The following is an 8,033-nucleotide window of genomic DNA, read 5'->3' on the forward strand; positions in this document are numbered from 1 at the left end:
CCCTCTGAAAAAGAAAAAAAACAAAAAAACTCAACAATTTCAAACTAACACAGGAAGAGATCAATACGACACCTAACCCCTTACATCTCTTTGTAAAATGTAACTGTCATGAATAATTTTCCACGATATAAGTTGAACTATAATTCAATCATAATAATCAAGTCTCCCTGAAATGATATAATTATTGCTTAGCCTTATTTTATTAACATTTATTCATTAATTTAATTGATAAATATTTACTGAGCACCTATCATGTGCCAGAGACACTGTTCTAGAAATTGGAGGTACAGCAGTAAATAAAACAGACAAGGAGACTTAGAGATTAATATAGCTAAGAAAAAAGTTAGATATGAATATATGCAAGAAAAAAAGTGGTTAGGAAGGAAAAAAGAAGGAATTGGAGTTCAAAAACGCTTAGGACGACATCTGTGGTACCCTGGGCAAGATAAATCATGTTAAAACACTCTTAAATGAAATATGTTCTACCTTCTATCTTGACAAAATACGCCTTCATGAGGACCTGGAAGGGCAGGTTTGAATTTAGAATTTTAGGGCTCCTTAGAGCTCCGTGCTGGAACTTGGCAGCACAAGGAGGTCTGGCTCTACCTTCCCAGTGCTGGGCCCATGGCAGCACTCCCACTCCCACCCCTTCTCTTCCCACACTCGCTCTAACAGCACCAAAAGAGGCCTCGTGCACACCCATGTGCATGCCTCAGTTCACATTTCTAAGCCTTGTTCACTTTGGGATCTGGCGATGTGTGTAACAGTAGCAGAGACCACCCTCAGGAGGACAGACCTAGGCAAGAGTCACATGCAGGACCTAGAAGTAGGCTCAGGGTCAATTAGGAAGGAAATTTTGGAGTTTTTAATACTTGGAGCATTGTCTCAAAGAGGCAGAGGCCACAAGCTCCAGATGGCCTCATGGACTCCTGGCCCAGTGAGTATGGATAAGAGGTTCAGGGTGGGGCCTTTTAAATTGAGGGCCCAGGGCAAAATCCACACCCCTTTCCCAAATTTAAGGATGCTACTGGTTGTTAGTACTTTTCCAATTTCTACCCAAGTGCAGGCAGGTTACCTGGCCCATAGATTCCAGATTCTGATCCTATGGAGATATCTGTAGATCTTTACCTATATCTTTATCTATACTATCTATATCTACCCATATCTATATCTGTCTATACACACATATGTGTTTATATATAATATATATGTATATATTATAATTTACATGTGTATCTATCTATATCTCTATGTATGTGTCTTTGTCTGCCTGCCTGTCTGTCTATCCATCCATCCATCCATCTATATACGTTATATTGTGGAAATAAGCATGTCTAATACTTTTAGTAGAAAGTATTAGCCCCTTGGATTGTATTAGCTAATTTGCTATTTTCTGATTCCATGTTAATCAAGCACATTCTGATTGTAAATTTGGCTTTCTATATGGTTTGATTATAGGGATAGAATGTGGCATCACGTCACAGAATGTATTCTGGTCCTTTGACCCATATGATAGTCGCATTACCCGTTCGGCTTAATAATTGGTAATATTTTATATATTGTCTTCTTGTAAGTATTGTTAGCATGTGTCAGTATTCCCTAAGCCCACTAAACTGTGAAATACTAGCAAGATAACTTTTCTGAAATTGAAAGTTTGAGGGCCAGTTGCTTGACAAAGGAGAATTCACTACTGGAAATGCCGCCCTAAGAGACCACGCGGCAGTCAGCCAACTGATCTTCTCTAGTAACATTATGAACGTAGTCTGAGCCAATTCAAACTTCCCTAGTGAGCAGAGAGCCCAGCAGGCACTTACTGTGTATGCTCAAGAAGTACATGATAACTCACAGTGCCATGAGCTCTCCACTAATCTTGCGTGCTGCCAGAAAGGTAGGTGGGCTTCCTGCAGTGGGAATAAGAAGAGGGGCAGGACCCCGTAAACAGTCCTGCAGTAGGTGCAGCAAGAGAGTAGAGAGTGGGAGGCTCATGTCTTAGAGTCTCTCTCCTCCTCAGTCAACTAAGTTTTTCACGACAGGATTCTTTTCCTTATTTCCTTTCAGTCAGGTCTATGGGACTGCCTTTATGTGTATGTATGTCATAGCAACATGACATAAGCGTTGTTCTCACTGAATCTAGGATATAAGCATGAAACTACTCTGGACACAGAAAGTACCCAGCATTGCCTAGTGTTCACTAGTCAAAAAGGATGTACTCCTTTTTAAGGAAAATTGTTAAAAGCTAAAAAAAGATCTGAGATAGAAAAGTTTAAATGCTCTGAATATTAGATTTTACTGAGCATGCAACACCAAGTCAGACAGGTAAATATTTGTTGGGATCCAATCTTTAAAATGACAGGAGGCTTCCTAGTTACAGAATGTCCATTCTAGTCACCTTAAGAACAGGATGAGTCAACCATAGGGAGAGATATATGACTATCTGAGCCAGAAGCAATGCCCAATGTGGGCCCAATGTACATGTAATATGGAATCCTCCCTTCCTCCCTCCCTCCCTCTCTTCCTTTCATCTTTTTCTTCCTTCCTCTCTTTTTCCCATAAATGTTTATTGAGAGCTTACTATGTGACAGGCACTTGGGCAGGTACTAGGGACACAGCAGTGAAACTCAACGTGGTTCAGGTGCTTTTGGAGCTTGGAATCTAGTGCAGTAAGTGCGATTAAGTCAAGGGTAAATTCTCCTGGGGATAAAACTTGCAGACCAGCCTGTGTGGCAAAGTATAGTCAGCTTATAGGGATGGAAGAAATAGGAAAGAGAGTTACCCTCTGTTCAATGTTAATTTACCATTTTTAACCACAGCTATCCATACACAGCAATTATACGGAAAAATCCACTGAAAACATAAAACAATACATAATAAATGTCTACATTTTTGTACCATGAGAATATATATAACTTCGGACATTTTGTATCTAGAACCCTTAAGTGAATTACAAATATACCAGAGCATTATTGTGTGTTAACAAAGCTTCTAAGAATATACATGTTTATATATTGCTCAAGGCCAGGAACCCTCCCCCCACCTCATTTAGCCCAGTAACTTCCCAATATATGCTGAGAAGATGTAAGTCCAACGATCCTCCAACAATGTCAACTAAATTGAAGAAGAGTTTAAGGTGAGACTGACCCCTTCTGCTCTACCCTGAGTATTCTAAATATATGTGAAATTCAGAGCCTAGGTATTTTTCCCATTCCTAGGCAGCAGGATTCCAAAGTGTTCTTTCTAGAATATTAAGGGCACGTTATCAAATTTTACCAAAATAAGAAACTTAATTTTTTTTTCCTGTAGAAGAATATATGTGTGCAGTATTTATCTCAAGTACATATTCAATAAAATAGTATACTATTTACATTTTAAGAAGAACAATTCTGAGGAACAGTTCAGAAGGTTTCCACCTTTGCTCCCGTGGCACATTTCCTAGTAGCGGTATGTTCTCCTAGATCTTGACTCTGCCCCTGTTACTTTCCTCGGCACCTCCATCTCTGAGAAAGTCCAGCCAGCTCTACTTGTGTGGCATGGGAGGGATCAACATTCTTCAGTAGAAGGAGTTATGCGACTGAACGGATCAGTGATAACTGTGGTTTAAACTAAATTGAAGAGTATCCAGCTATTAAACTGACCAACCTTTGGTTCCATCTTGACCTCACTTGAACTATTTAATATGTCTGTGGCTGTTTAACTTTCTGTCTTATAGAATAAAAATTAAAATTTTCTATACTAATAAGCAGGGAAGACCCAGCAAAAACAAAACACTCTCTTAGAAAGAATTCAATGAGTTTTAATTTACTGACACTGACTCTTCCTTCCTAACTAGATTTTGATGCAAATTTGTCATTTAAGGTCCGAAAGGTGCTTTAGAGTTTCTAAAGGAAAAATTTTGTATAAACCTTGTATGTTATTGGGGGCAAATATTTGCAAAATTATAGTCCAGTTCACTAGAGCAACAGAATATAAACACAAAATACATCTGGAAAAGGAGATAAAAAGAAAACATGGGTGGTCACTTTCCCAACCTATACTCTCCCTAATAAATCAGAGTTTGTTTCTATACAAAAATAATATCTCATCCCTCACATCTTGAAAGGTGCTAGAATCATTTCATGAAAAAGTGGCCTAACGCCTAAACTATCTCCCATCAGCCCTAGAACTTCCTGAAACTGCCAATGAATGGCACATGTTTGCGAAACATTTGTTTGCTTGATTGCACAATGTGGGCTACTTCTCGGCTTCATACCCACTCTTTGGTGTAGCCTTTAGATGATCACAGTCCTCAGTTGTTTTTCCAGAACATTCTATCATCTCTCTCTTATTTGTTTCTTTCAAATCTGGTTTCTGCTATTATCTTTTGGATTTTGGTTGAAATTCTTAGAAAGGTCCTCCTGGGAAAGAGTTTGTTTTTTTCACTCTTATTTGTGCCTTGGAGGTCAATACAAATAGAGTGTTGGAGCAAAAATAGAACAGACTATTTTATCTTCGAGCTGTGCAGCCACAATCAAACCTTCATTTGTGATACATAATCATGTAATGTTCTATTTACCTTGTCAAAAGAGGGAACACTCTCAAGACATCTATACCGCCTGGCTTTACCCACTCATGATGATAATAGGGGAGTGGATGGAGTGGAAAATGAGGTGAGGAAACTAAAATTCTAGTCCCCCCCAAAAAAGTGATTGTTTTGAATGTAGTAACTGAATTCATGGTCAAAATGTGTAAATCTAGTAGGCCTTAAAAATAATCTGAGTTTTTCAGAAAAAAGAGAGAGATACCCATAACCACCCAGGAGAAATAACTGCCTCTGACTCTCTCCAGACATATTCAATCCTGCCTAGTTATTTCCCACTTTGTGAATTGCATTTGCAGTATTGGGAAAATACTGAGGTAATAATTGTTTCAGAGTTTTTTCCTACGTTCCACACTGTCCTGAAGAATTCACATGATCTTATGCACCTGTGTTGTTTGGTCATTTTCTGGGAGGAATCAAATGGCTGCCTTGATCCAATTTGTGTGCAGAAACCATGGGGAAAACAGTTCTTCCTGTGGGAGTACATTGCATCTAAAAACTGCACAAATAAAAACAATGTTGAATTTCTGGAGTGCTCACTGAGCGTGTGTTTGTGTGTACGGACACCCACAAGCCCCTGTACACACAGATGTGAATTAACTGCTCATTTCAGACATCAATAACTGCAGGCTCTTTTATGAAAAGGACGTTGTATCTTCCATTTTGGACACACATGGAAAATGTTCTTAAATCTCTTTCTGTTTTTATCATTAAATGTGGGAATACACCTAAAAACCACAGCAAAACTATTCTTCATGTGTGGTCTGAAACATTTATCGTTTTTTCCTATAGAAGTAAAGAAATTCTTTATTTAGCCTTTTGCAGTAGGGGTAATAAATGACTGAGATCTGATAATTACTAGGTTTATTACATTAATAAACTAGTAATCCTGATATTTAAGTTTTGCATACTTACAAACTTTTAATTACAATTTGGTCTTCGTACATTAAAAAAAAGTAGATGACGGGGGCCAGCCCAGTGGCGCAAGCTGTTAGGTGCGCGTGCTCCGCTGCGGCGGCCCCAGGGTTCGCCGGTTCAGATCCCAGGCACGCAACGATGCACTGCTTGGCAGGCCATGCTGTGGCGGCGTCCCATGTAAAGTGGAGAAAGATGGGCACAGATGTTAGCCCAGGGCCAGTCTTCCTCAGCAAAAAAAAAAAAAAAAAAAAAAAGGAGGAGGATTGGCAGATGTTAGCACAGGGCTGATCTCCTCACACACACACACACAAAAAGTAGATGACCAATTAACACATTATTCTTAATATCTCACCATTAATGAAATGGTGCTGAAAAGGTTCAAGAAGAGTTTTATTTTTATTGACATGAAAATGGAGTCCTTCCTCTGAAAAAATTTAGTTTTGTTTCTTTAAAAGAAGAGCACAAAACTTGGGAATAATGGAGGAAACTTAAAAAGGAAAATCAAGAGATTACAAATAAATATTTAGTGATAGATACTTACAGGATATTCTAGTCACACAAACTTTCACGCTGAGATTTAGCAAAAATTTGATGGTTATTCGGGATTGAATACTGGTCCCTCCTGGCCTGGCTCCCTCGCTAAGTCTTAGCCTCCTCCCTCTGCTCTCATAAGCAAATGCCCAATGCCCCAGTTTAGTTGACCAAACCAAAGAAGCCCTTCTATCCAACAAGAGAATCTCCTGTTGTCCTTAAATCCAAAAGACATTAAGATTGCTTTAAACTCTTCCGTCTGGAATATCAAGACTTTAAAGCTTTTTAACCCAGTCTACTTCTTTCCTCCTTGCTAACCTATTGTCTACTGTGTAACTTTTACTAAAATAGACCTTTTATCTACTTTGGAAATCACTGAGTAGATTATTTCTTCTTTGATGGTTTCTCCAAAGGCTGTATGAAACTCCTCAAGTTCATTCTGTGCCTACGGGAGCTGTGGCTTGTGGTCCCACCAAGCATCTGAAGCATGTAGAGCCCCAGGGCATTGGATGCTGGACAAATTGACCAGTGTGCTTGCTCCTCGTCCATCCACCAGTCCTCACAAGGTAAGAGAATGTCTCCCTCTCAAAATTTTCCTAAGGAACAGACTTAAGCATGCCCCAACAGGAGATAAAGTAAAGATCTGCATGCAGTGGTTCATTAAGATTCACGGGCCAAGTCAGCTGTACTTCCCCACCATGGTGTTGTCTTTTCCAATTATCTACTCAGAAGCAGATCCCCCTCTGGAGTGCAGGGAAGACTAGGGAACAGAAGTAAGCTAAGTGAGCAAATCGTTTTCCCTTTTGGCGGTGGGGACAGGAGAAAGCTGAGAATATTCACATGTGAATCATATTGTACATAAAACTAAGTTTAGACTCTTTAAGCTGATACATTTTACGTAATAATAAAGCAAAATCAAACTTAAAAATTCTATCTGAAACACTAAAAAGTAATACAATTTAAATTTACCACATTAATTTAATGTGAAAATTAGAAATTTTTTGCTGAATCTAAGTTGCTACATCGCACCTACTGCCTTAGTACATGATGGCTTTGAATTTGTGATATATATATAATCCTATGCCCAAACTGATATAACCTACCCTTCCATTTTTATGGATGTTATCAGCATTGACAAGACAAGAGAGAATTTCCATCTGATCTGTGACACTAAGAGTCTCCATTGTTCATTGCATTATGCCTGAGGAGCCAAGTACAAGTTGTGCGGAATGAGAAAGATCTTTGTGGGCACAAAAGGTATCCCTCATCCGTTGATCCATAATGCTCCCACCATCTGTTCCCTTGGTCCCCTCAGCAAGGTGAACAGTACCACTCAGATTGATTTAGAGACTGGTAAGATTACCAATGTCATCCAGTTTGACACTGGTAACCTGGGTATGGTGACTGGAGGTGCTAACCTAGGAAGAATTGATGTGATCACCAGAAGAGAGACATCCCGGCTCTTTGGATGCAGTTGATGTGAAAGATGCCAATGGCAACACCTTTGCTAACCTGGCTGTCCAACATTTTTATTATTGGCAAACACCACCATGGATTTCTCTAAATCAAGGGAAAAATGTCCACCTCACCATTGCTCAAGAGAGAAAGAGACTGGTGGCCAAACAGAGCAGTGGGTGAAAGGATCTTTAGATGATTGGAGTGGAGAACTCTTTGTGTCTAATTAAAGATAATACAGCACAGAAAACAAAAACAAAAACTCCTGAGAGATGCAGTGTTTTGCCAATTATACAGATTCAAATTGACTCTCCTTGAATTTATGTAACCTTTTGTCATGCAAGTTTCCACTACAGCAGCGGTTTCACCGAGGACTTAAAATTCTCAAACAAACTCCAAGATTTTTCTTCAATTTATATCAGATCTCTGACTTTGGTGCTAATCTTCTAGCCAGACACATAAAACTCGACTTTTCAGGTACAATCTTCTTCTTTCTTTTTGCAGAAGAATTGTTGATTTCATAGTCCCAACTCTTTCTCTTTTGCATAAATTATTC

At 39.1% G+C, this 8,033-nt stretch overlaps 1 pseudogene; it reads left to right on the top strand.

Moving 5' to 3' along the window:
- The first annotated feature begins 6,484 nt into the window (after nt 1–6,484).
- On the top strand, nt 6,485–7,660 carry LOC101402646 (small ribosomal subunit protein eS4-like; annotated as a pseudogene).
- Nucleotides 7,661–8,033: the final 373 nt, after the last annotated feature.

This window comes from Ceratotherium simum, chromosome 36, assembly GCF_057802395.1.
Source record: "Ceratotherium simum simum isolate JZ-2026a chromosome 36, ASM5780239v1, whole genome shotgun sequence".
Lineage (NCBI taxonomy): Eukaryota > Metazoa > Chordata > Mammalia > Perissodactyla > Rhinocerotidae > Ceratotherium > Ceratotherium simum.